The sequence below is a fragment of the Cervus elaphus genome, chromosome 11, assembly GCF_910594005.1.
Source record: "Cervus elaphus chromosome 11, mCerEla1.1, whole genome shotgun sequence".
In the NCBI taxonomy this organism is placed as follows: Eukaryota; Metazoa; Chordata; class Mammalia; order Artiodactyla; family Cervidae; genus Cervus; species Cervus elaphus.
In genome coordinates this window covers 28584551-28599377 of record NC_057825.1, presented here as the reverse complement: position 1 = coordinate 28599377, position 14827 = coordinate 28584551, and positions in this window count along the sequence as shown.

Below are 14827 nucleotides of genomic sequence, written 5' to 3'. Positions count from 1 at the left end.
GCAATGGTTTGATACAAGGAATGGGTATTCGACAGAGGCAGGACTGGTAGGAGGCTATGGTTACTACAGCAGACAAGGAAAAAACAGTGGAAAGTATGGTGACAGTCAGGAAGGAATAAAGAGGTGCCAGAATCTTTAAGAAAAAAGGTAATTCTGCAAGAACTTGGTGAGTTCTATAGCTGATCTTTAAGGAAAACTTCAATAACATGTGTTTTCAGCACAGACTGGGAATATGCAAGGAGAGGTATCCAGTAGGAAACTGGATCAAGGGGATAAAACTCAGGAAGAAGGCCTGTTTTGAAGATGAGGATTTTGGAGCCCTCAGTCCACAGGCATTGTTTTGAAACTCTAGAAGATCAAACAACACGCTTTGCTCATGGCAAGTCCTAAAGCCCAACACTGGAACAGCAGCTCCAGGAGTTCAAGTCCCTGCTCTTCCTTCTCCCTGTAACATGCAAATTAAAACTCTGGGCCCCATGGGTAGACAGAACCATATTCCCCTCAAAGCTACCCACATCCTAGTTCCCAAAACCTGTGTTAGATTATGCGCAAAGGGTAATTAAGGTTGCCAATCAGCTGACCTTAAAATATAGAGATTATCCTGAATTAGTCGGGTGAGACTAATATAATCCCAAGGATCTTTATAAGTGGAAGAAAGAAACAGATCAGGTCAGAACCAGAGAGATGCCACTGTAAAGACTTAGCCCAAACTCAGTGACTTTGAAGAGGGAGGAAGGGACCAGAAGCCAAGAAATGCAAGTGGCCTCTAGAAGCTAGAAAAGGCAAAAAAAAAAAAAAATTCCCCCCAACTCAACCCCACCAACATCATAGCTCAGTGAGATCCAGTCAGTACTGCCAACCTCTAGAACTCTAACTCTTTCTCACCTTTTTTCCCTAGGCCTTACTGCCTTTCCACACCTCTTTCTTTACATTTTTAAACAATTTTTATTTGACTACAGTTGATTTACAATGTCGTGTTAGTTTCAGCAAAGTGAATCAGTTATACATATGTATACATCCACTCTTTCACATTCCCCCCACCATCAAGGCTGCTCTCATTCCCCTCCATCCCTACCTTTACCTCCAAGGCCCAACATAGACACCACCCACTGGACCCCCTCCTGAGCCTCAGGGGCTCTTCCACTTCACCAGACCCCTCATGGACACTGCACTCCCCTCATTTGGGACTTAGTGTGACTGGCTGCTAATGCAATTTGCTGACCAGGATCCTTTGCCCAACTGCACCAGTTCAGAATGCCCTAAAGGATTTCCTTTGCTTCTTTGACCCTGATCCTCTCCCAATCTTCATATTCTCAACCGTCAACCCCTCATCCCCAACACACACACACAAGGCAATGTATCTGCCAGGCCACACAGCCTAAGACTAGCCACACCAATGTAAGTTTCTTATACATTTGATTGATACATATGAAAGAGAAGTGGTAGTGGTAGTAAGTTCAACTCGGTCACTCAGTTGTGTCTGACTTTTTGCGACCTCATGGACTGCAGCATCCCAGGCTTCCCTATCCATCACCAACTCCCAGAGCTTGCTCAAATTCTCACCCATCCAGTCGGTGATGCCATTCAAGCATCTCATCCTCTGTCATCCCCTTCTTCTCCTGCCTTCAATCTTTCCCAGCATCAGGATCTTTTCCAATGATTCAGTTCTTCACATCAGGTGGCCAAAGTATTAGAGTTTCAGCTTCAGCATTAGTCCCTCCAATGAATATTCAGGACTGATTTCCTTTAGGATGGACTGGTTGGATCTCCTTGCTGTCCAAGGGACTCTCAAGAGTCTTCTCCAACACCACAGTTCAAAAGCATCAGTTCTTCGGTGCTCAGCTTTCTTTATAGTCCAACTCTCACATCCATACATGACTACTGAAAAAACCATAGGTTTGACTAGACAGTGGTAGTACACTTAATCCCAAAACAAGGGGAAGGAGCTGGGGTTGCAGTATACATATTTCTGCGGTATGTGATAAAATTCTCCTGCTTCTAACACCTGGACTCTAAGAAAGCTGCGGCTGCTCCTGCCCTACACAGAAATCTCTTGCAGGTTTTGCTGCAGAATGATCATATGAGCAGCAAACTCTAAAACTCATCTAGCACCAGAGCCAGAGCAGTTAACACATGGGGCTCTCGAGTCTGCCCCTCTCCACTTCTCAGCCACAGTCCTGGTCCTTCCAGCTAAACTGCCTCTCAATAGTATGTGACATAAACTTTCATGTCCTTGGTTCCCTGTTTAACAGCCAAACAAATAATTGTCTTAACTGCTCATAAAAGACCTAGAAGATTTTGGAAGGAAAAGTTAAAGAAATAGGAACAGTCAAGCTACTCTGCCTTTCCCTGTCAGGAAAAAGAGCCACACTGGCTCATTGCAGGTGACCCCTGACTTTTCCTTTATCTTTCTTACCTTTTCATTTTGCTGGTTATAGCTGCAGGGGTGACAGAACAGAGAATACCACTTAGTGAGCTGTTATTGGCCTGAAACTGTCTTATTGCTTTGTGGAAAGAAATTGAAGGAAGAATTTTTAGATATTGATATCTGTTTGTCAGAGAAAGTACAGTCATCCATAGAGGGTTTCTGACAGGCCAATTTTGCAGAGAGATTCACCCACCCGGAATCTTCACTTTCTTATTTTCAAACGTCTGGCTTCACCCAGATTCGCAAGAAGGGCCTGGAATCTTTGACCATCTTCTCCTGCAGACCTGCCCTACCCCAAATTTGGGGACACTATGGCCATTGGTTCTAGGTTCGTGTAATCACTCATTCTCCCATTTATCTCATTTGTAAATGGGAACTTGGCTGATTTTATTATTCTGCATTATTAAGCATCATGTTTCCAGATGGTCCACAGAGCAGGTCTGAGCTGGGAGTGTGTGTCGTCGGGCCTCGGCTAATCTATCACTGGGGGCACATGTTCTGCAGGAATCACTTTCAATAACTGGTCTGTGTTTTTCCAAATGGATTTACATTTTTATGTGCGACTGATGACTTCTCTGGAGACACATACTATGAACGTCTGGCTCACTATTATTACATGTACAAGTCATAAAGCTATGTAATAAGACTCATAAAAACATGCAAATAGTCCTTTTCCAGGGAGAAAAGGAACATGATCAGCCCTAAAATCAGAAGCTTTGCAAAGCTGATTGCTCTGCTGGGAAATGATAGGAAGGAAGATGAAACTTCCTCTGGGATGTCCATTCCTAAATAGTAGATAGATAAGATAGGCAGATGGATAGATAGATAGATTACATTAGATAGATAGGCAGATAGACAGACAGACAAGACAGATAAAACTCAACAACTCCAGAATTTTGCGAGGCCAGGAAGTCATCTCCAGCAGTCCGGAGAAAAGGGGGGAGGATCCTGTATTGTCCTGCTCCAGGCTGGAATGACCCCTTGCCCCCCATCATGGAGCCCTCTGGGAACCCCACCGTTCACACCCTCCACCTCAGGAATTCAATCTGGAGGCTCAGGTCTCCACTGACAATTCTTTCTTTCAGTCCCCCAGCCCACAGTGGCCCTGCTCCACTACAGACTTCTGACTTATCACACTCAGCTCTTGATTTTATACTCAGCCTGTGTTCTTCTTGGGGAGGTCCCATGACTATTTCCTCAAACAGATTTCAAGCTCTTTAAGAACACACACTTCTTCCTCACCGCCTCCTGCCCCCTACCACCATCACACATCCTGCATCCTCCAGCCTTCATCCAAGAGTTGCTACCATCAGCAGACAGTAAGAGCAGCACGCTTTAGGTGTTCAGAGGATGTTCACAATGGAGTCTCTGCAGCACTTTATGCCACCTTCAATCCATTCTTCACACTGTAGATACGGTGAATTTTTAAATGCAAATCTAATCACATCACCCCCCAGTCTAATAGCTTTGCCTGACAAAGCTCTCCTAATTCCTGCTGAGCCTAGCTCCTGCTCCTCCCGGCTCACTTTTTAGATCTCTCTGTCTCAGCTCTCCCTGCTCCAAACACACAGAGCTGTTTCACTTCCCCACATGCCAGGATTCCTCCTGCTTCAGACAGGTTAGTCAAGCTATTCCTTCTGTCCCTCTTCTTTGAATAGTTAGCATCTACCAAGTGATCTACCCATCATTCCATTCTCAATTATCAAATACCCCTTCTGTCTGGAGTTCTTCCCTGATCCTCTATATCACTTTAAACCGTTCTATTCTGCATTTACAGAGCACCTGCTCTTTCTCCTTTGTAGTCTTTTCCACAGTTATTATTAATTTATATAGCTATTTAAGTAATTTCTATTGGCCTTTGGAAACTGTCCCATAATGACAGGGAGTCTAGCTCATTTAGCACAGCAGCCTAGAGCTTAGTATAGATTCTGAAATTCAATAAGATCTCTATGAACATTTTCAAAGTAAGAAAGAGAAAGGGAGAAAGGACAGAAAGGGAAAGAGAGAAAGGAAGAAAGAAAACATGGCATACATTTGAAGGAAGGAAGGAAGAAATGGAGGGAGGGAAGAAAAAAGAAACACAGCATGTGACACATTTTAATTTGCCCCTTCTTCTCCCCTCATCTGGCCCAGGCATCTTGAATCTTTTGCAAAATACTGGCCATACCTACTTCAAAACAACATCACACCTGTACCAGCAGGCTCCAGAATCACCCCAGGGATGTCCAGATCACTCTCAGCATCTGATCTTTGTAACCTGCCTCAACCTCGTAACTGAGCAACAAGGAAGCTTGAAGAGCCTTAGACAGCGGAGCCGTGCCTGGGGCTGAGACACTGCTGAGAGCTGCTCGTCCTGAAATTCCCGCTCCCTTGGCAGTGCTATGGCCACACTTCCTCGGACTTCCTGCTCTCCTTCTGACCTCTCCAGCCACCTTCACGGGCTCAGGGACCTCGGTCACCTTGTATATGGTAACAATCTATTCTTGAAGCTCAGTTTTCTCATTTTGCCCTCAGACCTACATGCACAGCTACCTCCTGCACAATGGTTCTCCCACAGATACCTCAGTTCAAGTAAAAATTTTCATTTTCCACTCTCAAACAAGATAGACCAAAATCCTTGTCTTCCCCCTGGGCTTGCCATCTCAGGGAATGAAACCACTATGGGTTCTTTGTGATTCAAGCCAGACAATCCTGTGTCATCCCTGACCACGTCTCAATCCTTGCCACCAGTTCACCACTGAGTCTTGCTGATACGCCTCCTAAGTGTCTCTCAGATGTGCCCCATCCCTGCTAGGCCCACTGCCACGATTCAGCCCCACAGCAGCATCTTTCACCTGGACAGCTGCCACAGCTTCCTATCTAGTCACCCTGCCCCCATGTAATTAAGTACCAACTAATTTCCACATTGCATCCAGAGTGATATTCCTAAAATTAAAGTCAGATCATGCCACTTCCTGGTCCAACCCATCACTGACTCTCCATGGCTCTCCATATTAAATCCAATAGCACAACATGGCTTTCTCATTCCCCTTCCTCCCATCAGATTCTGTAGTCCCGCATCCTAAACCACTTGCTTTCTCAGCATGACTTTTGTCCTCTCTTAATTTTCCATACATTCCTCCCTTGGCCTGTTCATTCCTACTTGATCTTCAGATGTGAACACAGATAATCACTTTTTCTGCAACGATTTCCTGATCCTGCCTGGATTAGGGCAGTCATTCCTCCTCTGTTCTCACAGCAACCAGCCACCTGCATTCCCACCACGCCTACTCCGGGAGTTCCCGCTGTTCTGATTTCTGCTTGTGATCCTGTGCTCTCCTACCCTCCCCTTTTTGCTACTAATTATTGAGTCCATGTGGTTTTGGACTTACACCAAAGGCAAAAAAAACTCTTTGCTCAAAAATCTACAACCTTAAACTCATCAAGATAAAGAGGCCAAGTGGAACTGACGATAGGTAAAAGGGCAAATTAAAATGTCATCTGTGCATTAATGCCTATTTAGATGTAGAAGATACGGGTATGGACTTTATTTCACATGGACAGAGGGGCAAATGATAAAACGTGGTAAGACTTTGAAACAGAGATAGATGCTAAGAGCAATGCTCAAGGTGCATTATATGATCCTTGTGCTACTAGACTGTGGCCAGAGACTATGTCTGCTTGTTCACCACTGCAACCCAGTGAAACAGTTTTTGAAAGAATGGGCTATAGTTGTGAAAGTTGCTCAGTCATGTCCAACTCTTTGTGACCCCATGGACTATGCAGACCATGGAATTCTCTAGGCCAGAATACTGGAGTGGGTAGCCTTTCCTTTCTCCAGGGGATCTTCCCAACCCAGGGATTGAACCCAGGGCTGCTGTATTGCAGGCAGATTCTCTACCAGCTAAGCCACAAGAGAAGCCCAAGAATACTGGAGTGGGTAGCCTATCCCTTCTCCAGGGGATCTTCCCACCCTAGGAATCGAAGCAGGGTCTCCTGCATCACAGGTGGATTCTTTACAACTAAGCTATCAGGGAAGCCCAAAGCCACATATAATTGGCAAAAATCAAATTATAAAATCCACTGAGTTTGAAATATCTTTTTTTCCTTAATACCTCATTGATTATGTTTATCTTTGAAACAAGCAATTTCTGGATAAAGGATAAACAGACATAACTAAGGCATCTCTTGCAGGTCTACCACATGTCTGGGTTGAGCCCTGAGGGAGTTTAGACCTGAAGAAGGAAGGGCTGCAACCCAGCAGATGAGCACCAAACTGGAAGTTGGAAAGCTCCTCCCTGCAGGACCTTCACAAGCCTCATTTCCTTTCTGCAACTTGGTTTCCTTTCCTGTAAATCTGGGATAGTCATACTTACCTTGTAAGGTTGACATGAAAGGTAAAGAAAATAACATTTTTGAAATCGCCTTTCTCATAACAGATATTAGTTTTATTATTTATTTTTATAAAATATGACTCCTTTCCTTAGCTAGCTCAGCAGTTGGCAGGAGAGATAAGCACATTCCTACATAAGCCAAAGCATAATGGCGGTGGGATCCAAGCTTCCCTGAAAGAGGAGTAGATGCTTTCACAGAGGAGGCTATCCTGAGACTAGGAAACCATTTGCAGAACTGCAATGGGTCCCGACCACCTGCCAGCTTCTCCTTTGCTCCTGTCCATCCCAGGCTGGGTGGATGAGCTGATCTCTGTCAGTCCTTCCTACCTGTTAGGCCGGAAGTATAATATATTCCATAGGAAACTGCCTCATTTTCCATGTGAGTACAGCAGAAGGAAGAGCTGGTGCAAAAGCCACAGCCTCGCTCCAGCAGGACCAGCACTCCACAAGCCCTCGCCCTCTCTGATCCTTTAAGATGATATGTACACTCCTTCCTGTCCTCCACCTATGCAAGTCCACACCCTACCTTTGCCTAGACGATTTCTGTTCATCTTTTAAGACAGAATGTGTCCCCTGTTCTAAGAAACTGAGCAGTGTTATTCATTTTGGCCAGTCTTCACCAGCCTGTGGGTACAAACTAGTGTTAATCACAGTATTATCTAATATTTGGTTTCCTCATACTACCATCTTTATGATGTAGAAAACCGGTCTCCTGCCAAACTCTCCCACCAAGACTTTCTGGATGTCCCCAGGCAGTGTCTCACAGCGCTTTACCTATGTTCCTGGATAAATTTGCCTGCTACACCCAACGCCCATGGGAATTCCATCTCTATATCTATTTTAGTCCATGATTCCATCAAGCCATGCTTCTTTTCCCCTGAAAACCAAGGTCTCCCCAGGGCCTGCCTCATGCCTGTGGACCTGTGGCCTCTATCCTGCCCTGGAGAACACTCTGATCTTACCAGGACTTGTTCACTCCTCCCCTCCCCCACACATCCCCACTGTTCTATTTGAACAAGGTTTCCGAAGTGTATTCATAGGATCAGAGCTCTGCAAAACACCGAATGTTCTCTATAGATTTTTTTTTAATGCTGGGTTCCATAATTAAATAAATCGAGGGATTCTAAATTGCTGTTTCAATGTATGGTCCTCTTAGAGCAGCAGTATCAGTATTACTTGATAGCTTTTTAAAAATGCATAAACTCAACCCCAACCCAGACCAAAATTTTAACAAAATCCCCTGGTGAATAATACACACATTAAAGTCTGAGAACTATTGCTCTAAATTAAACAAAATTAAGCATATTTCTAACAAAAATTCCTCAGAGCCTTTAATGTGCTTGTGTGTATCATAAACTAAAGAGTCACATAAAGTGTGCATGCATAGTGTTTTGCAGTACACATTTTGAAAAATCGTGTACTGGAACTTCACTCTACCCAAATGTACTCTAGTCTGGGGCTGCTTGGGAGCCTAGGTCTTCTCTTTTACCCTGTTGGTTATGTCCTGTTACTAGTGTGCTGATAAATGTTTAATAAACACTTCCCCACAGACAAAATTTTTTGTTTGCCATGGTGTAAACACTCTCACCATGGCCAGTTTTAGGCTACCATTCAGCTTGAGGTATGTAATCAGCTCTGATGACCTAGTAAGAGTTGGCTGGAGAACTCTACTGTTTAGGGAAATACCTGAGCTGTGTTTTCTGCACCTCAGTGATCCACGCATGCTTCAGGCGAGCATTCAGTCCAGCTGTTAACTTCTGTCCTCTACTTATCCTTTAGTGATGGACACCAGACTATACTCGGAATTCTCCTTCCTACCATGACTAAGGTTTCCTTAGTAGGACCAATCTCATCGTGCATTTCCTTCTCTCAGAGTGAGCCTCTCTTCTCTTCATCATCCTTCCCTCAGAATAAGCCTCTCTCATGAGGTTCCTAACTCTTCTAACAGACAGATTTCGGTAGTACCAACCTCACCAACTTGACAGAAAGTGAAGTCGCTCAGTCGTGTTTGACTCTTTGCGACCCCATGGACTGTAGCCTACCAGGATCCTCCGTCCATAGGATTTTCCAGGCAAGAGTACTGGAGTGGGTTGGCATTTCCTTCTCCAGGGGATCTTCCTGACACAGGGATTGAACCCAGGTCTCCTGCCTTGTAGGCAGACGCTTTACTATCTGAGCCACCAGGGTGTGAACTGAAAATCTGACTCAGGCTGAGAATTGGAGCTATTAAAGAAAACAGAGGTGGTGCTTCCTCACTCCTGGTTACCTGAAGAGTGACTCAAGACTTTTTCCTAGCAGGTTGTGCTGGGGTCAAGCACAGCCATGGGACACACATGGTAAAAATAGATAAATCTGTTTCCTTTCTCATCACTTCCAGTTTGGAAAAGACTTCTGATTCCAGCCTGCTTGATGCTTTTTGTTTTTTTTGTTTTTTTTTCCTGAAACATTTAGCATCACCCTCTCTGTGGATGTCGTAAGTTGCCTTCACTGCAAAGTTTGCATATAAAGCACTGTTCCAGGAGACAGAACCAAGCAGATGGAGGAAAATTAAACAGGGAAAACCTTTGAAGGACTGGGATAGCTCCTAAGAGGCAAATGCTCTGTTTCCCAGCAGGGCTTCTTAAACTCAGTAAAGCTAGAGTGTTCGAAGGATCTGAGATCAAGCACAGAGTCTAGGAAATCCTGGCCTCTCTAGGAAGGCCACAGAAAAGTCAGTTTCCTGCAGTGAGAGCACTGGATCTCAGCAGCTACCTCAACACCAGGACTCCCAGGTTGCCTTCTGCATCTCCCAGAGGGCTCAGGCTTATAGATGGAGCACAGAGGTAGGCCTGAGTTTCTCTGCCTATGGTAAGAATTTACACGTGAAGAACTTACACCAGAGCCAGAAAGTGATTAGATGGAGAGGGGCTAGGCATTCCTGGCCATAATATTGTGTATTGTGTCACTAAAGAGGAAGGGAGATGGTTTACCCTCCATCCTCTGTGCTTGGTTTATGTTCCATCCTCTAAGCCCCACGCTCTCAACTTCATGGGCCATAAGGAGTCTGCCCCTAACACCTGTTACAGCTGTCATTCAACGCATACTTGCTGAGCACCTACTATGGGCCAGATACTCTGAGCTACACTGAGATAAGTAAGCGTCAGTCTCATCTCACAGAGAGCTGGAGTGGGCATGGCCAGCTTCACACACTAAGCCAGAGGGTGGGGATAAAAATATAGATTTCTGGATTCCCAGCCAACAGTCCTTCCTTCACAGATTGCTCTTGGGAGCTGCCCTTTGTATAACTGGTAATGTTTCTCAGTTCTCTTTGCATGTATCATTTTAGGTCTTCCATAGCCTCTCTTGTAGCCCAAAGAGCTGTGAATCAACTAACTAAATTTACTTGCTGCTTCTAAACGTTTTTGGAACCAACATTTGAATTATATTACCACCTTCTTTTTCACAAGAAGGGAAACCCTCATTCATTCATTCAGCAAATACATATTAAGTACCTACCATGTGTCCCTATTATCCTAGGTGCTTGAAAACAGTAGTGGGGAAGGAAAACAACTCTCTGCTTCTTGATGTTTATACTGTAGGAAGTATAGATAGAAACAAACAATACAGTTAATTTGGGGATGGGAGGGAGGCTCTAGAGGGAGGATATATATGTATACATACAGCTGATTCACGTTCAGCAGAAACTAACACAATGTTGTAAAACACTTATACTCTAATTTTAAAAAGCAATGCTGTATAAATGTATCTATATACAAATGCTCACAATAAAGGTAGGTTGTATTTAATGTCAGAAGGAAGTGAGCACTACGCTTTTACTTTTGTCACCTGCCCATCCCATCCAGCAATCTGCTTTCAAAGGAACTTTTGTAAAATGCAAATCTCACCATGCTACTCCTCTGAGTAAAACCCTTCGGTTGTTCCCACCATGTTCAGGATAAAGGCCATGACTCTGGCTCCTGTTTAATCTTCCAGCTGGGTCCCTTTCACAGGTCCCTTTTTCCATCGAGCCTTCAGGCATGCTATGCCCATGACATATCAGGCTGCTTTCATGTTTCAAAGGGTCGAGATGAAGAATGGGTCACCCATTCCTCTGGGTCTGCCTCATGTACTTTCCCTCATAGATCCTTTGTAATACTTATATAACAGTACCATTCTGACTCAACTCTTACTTCTGTATTAGCCCCTAAAAGGCATGGATGATACTTTGTTTATCTTTATATACCTAGGGTCTGTACATATGTACATGTCCAGTCTACATTCCTTGATTGGGAGAACTAACAAATGAATAAGACTAATTGGCTAGTCTGTGATTCTAGGCACACATATGGAAAGTCTTTAATTCCTGGCCAAAGAGGACTAGCAGGTATCTCATTTCATAGGCTCTGTGCATTATTCAACTCTAAACATGGCCTGCAGGCCAAATCTGATCTAACACCTGTTTTTGTAAGTTAAATTTGATTATAACACAGATCCTTTTATTTATCCTACCATTACCAGAGTGGTATAATTGCCATGGAGGTCATGTGGCCTGTGAACCAGAAATATTTACTATCTGAATCTTTATGTATAAAGTTTGTAGACTTCAAATCCAGGCTATGCCAAACAGAGTTTGTTTGATCAAATTTCTAAAAGGACACAACTAGCACAATTTCTCCTCAGGTTAGTCCAGAAACAAATACAAAGCAGGCCCATAATTATCGGGTTTGGGGCAAATAAATCACAGCAGAGGCTGAAGGAGGCCCATTAAAAGATCTGGTGCATGATGCTCCTGTCTAGAGAAGGCACTTTTTTTCCCTTCTGTCAGAATTTATATGACTTTATTTAATGTCAGAACTTGATGACTTCAAGAATATTCTTTAAGGGAATTGTAGCAATGGGCATAAAAAAAATACCCTGAACATTCTTCATTGCAGCCAACATGTATTTATTGAGCACCTACTACATTACAATCATCAGTATAATGTTAATATTTCCTATACCAAGCTCAAAACTTTACAACTCTTACAGGTCCAGTTAGCTGAGAAGAAGACCCTGAGAGGGAGAGGAGCATACAGGAAATGTATGAGGTGGTGCTCTCAGGACCTATATCAGTGGGGGAAGGAAAGGGAATAGATCTGAAGAAAGAGAAAAGCTGGACTGCAATGCAATCACAACAGAAGTCTCAGCTGGCTCCACTGGGAAATCTGAAGCCTAGAGGTTCTTTCAGAATCACCCCCATCAGGGTGGGAGGGCTGGCCTTCGGGCCTCTGCAAAGACTAGTCCTTGGAGGCACACTGCCTGTGGGAAGGAGGATCTCTATATGGAAATTCCTGGAAAGAGCTGACAGCTGAAGGCTAGAACCTGTGGGAAATAAACCCTCAGTCCTGAGGGAAGAGTCTGGGTGGGGCATGCAATCCTGTGTCTACCACAGATTCATTTCATATAAGTTCCAAGACCAGCTCTTTCAGGCTTCTTGGGGGCCTTTTTTCTTGGAATAAATGCATAAAAAGAGTTAACAGTGGGACAAATGAGAGCCTCTGTGGCTTCAGCTGGTCTCCAGGTGCTACCAATCACACCCCTCTTTTACTGGACATCCTAGATGCCCTGTACACTCAGTCAGCACCTCCACTATCTACGTGGCATGACCTAGACCCTCCACCCTAAGGATTCAGAGCTTCAGATCACCACGCCCTTCTTAGGACATGGCTGCTATACAGGGTTTGTACACATATATACATTTACTATTAAAATTAGGCAAAGGGGTGCCAAGAAGATCCAAATGCAAAACACATTCTCCCTGTCCCTTCCATGTAGCAGCACCCTGCCTCTCCCTGATCCATTAAGTTCAAGTGTCCCTGTTGCTGTCCTTCAGTCGCTCAGTCACGTCTAACTCTTTGCAATCCCATGGACTGCAGCACACCAGACTTCCCTGTTCTTCACCATCTCCCAGAGCTTGCTCAAACTCATGTCCATTGAGTCAGTGATGCCATCCAACCATCTCAGTCTCTGTCACTTCCTTCTCCCCCGGTCCCCCATCTTTCCAACATCAGGGTCTTTTCAAATGAGTTGGCTCTTCGCATCAGGTGACCAAAGTATTGTAGCTTCAGCTTCAGCGCCAGACCTTCCAATGAATATTCAAGGTTGATTTCCTTTAGGATTGACTGGTTTGATCTCCTTGCAGTCAAGGGACTCTCAAGAGTCTTCTCCAACACCACAATTCGAAAGCATCAATTCTTCAGTGTTCAGCCTTCTTTATGGTCCAACTCTCACATCTGCACCTGACTACTGAAAAAAACCATAGCTTTGACTGTAAGAACCTCTGATGGTAATTACTTTCCTTGTCTCCTAAGCTCCTGGCACAAAGAGCAAAAAGTGCCTGGGTAGCAGCTAATGCTCAATGTTCAATAAAATTCTTACTAGGTCCCTCAATGCAAGCTCATCTCCTTTGGGAATCAAAACTTCCAAACCTACAGAGCCCAGAGTTGTGGGAACAAGAAGCATTAATTCCCCCAAATAGCTTTGTGGAACTGATGGGAGGTGGGCCTTTCCTTCTCTTCCCTCCTGGTGACACACATATTTTACCTACTAGAGACACAACATTCATTTGCCATTCTGACATTATGAGAGGTTTACCCATGCTCATTCTGAATGTTAAGTACCATGACCTGGCCTGTATGATTTGGGGATCTTATCATCCCATTGCCATCAGTGAACCTAATTCTCTAAATTCTCCAACTGTCAGAAACCATCTTCAGAGACAGCTAACACTGAGTTCTGGGAGATGCTGGTGCCCTTCTTTCTAGTACATCTCTTATTACTTTGAGAAATGGAGCATCCTCTGGGTCCTCCCAGTAAATATAACCAGCTGGTGAGTTTTCCAGCCTTACATGGTACATCGTTTCCTAGCATGCTCATTTCTCTGAGACCTTTGATCCACCATCTGCCATACCACTTCTAGCATCCTTACCTTACTTAATTTAAGCCATCACTTCCTCCATGCTTCTAAGAGCCACAGTAAAAGCCAACATGTTAGCACCATCTCCTGGGGGTCTTGCCAGTTTGTTAAATTCTGTGTGTCTATACCAATATGTTCTCCCTCATCCAATTCCATCCTCCTTGATTCAACACCTTCAGAATCCACTGCCTAACATATGAATGTTACTTTCTGGTTCCTATGGGTGTATATTCATCTTAGATTTGGTTATAAACTTCATAGTCCCTCTGAACTTCCTGGCCACTTTTTCCAGACTGGAGGAAACATTAGATGAAGTCTGCCTCCAAGTGGGGGATCAGCAATCTTTGGGAGACAGAGACCTTTGCAGCCAAGGGTAATGCTAGAAAGAGCTAACAGCAGGGGGCCATCAAATAGCAGAACTCCTAACCATGGGAATAAGCTCTTTAATAGCAAAGGGGGCTAGTTCTGAGTGACACAAACCAGTATCCACCGTAAGCACTTTCCCAACACTCTCTTATATGCCTGGATGAAGGTAAGACCTGCCTCCAGGAGGTTAAATTCTGGCATCAAGAGCTCTAACAGGTAGAAAACTTACAAAACTTCTCTAAGGGGAAATTTTGCATCAGAGTACTATGATGAAAAGAGACTTTCAGCTCCATTCTTGTGTCAAGATGAAGAAGCTATGCTTGGAGGTCAGCTGACGTGCCCAAATCTCACAGATGGCTAGTGACTGAGACTAGACCCTGGGTTTATCCTTGAGCCTGCTTCAGAGATCTCCTTCAGAGATCTCCACCCAGAAGCTCTGACCTTCAGTGTGTCCTTCTAGCACCCCCATGCAATTTCAGAGGTGATGTATAAACCTTGAGATGAAGACTCCAAGGTGCCCAAATCTCCATACAGTAAACTACTTAACCCAGAGTGAGGAGGGATTAAGTCACCCATCAGCATGCTTCTCAATAATGGCACAAGAACTGCATGCAAGTCTGACTGCCCATCCTTGGTATGCAAAGTGCTGGCTGACTTTCCTGCAGTGGGGAAGTTTTCCAGTAAAAGCAGGAAGGAACTTCACCCTATCCAATCTCTTCATTTGAC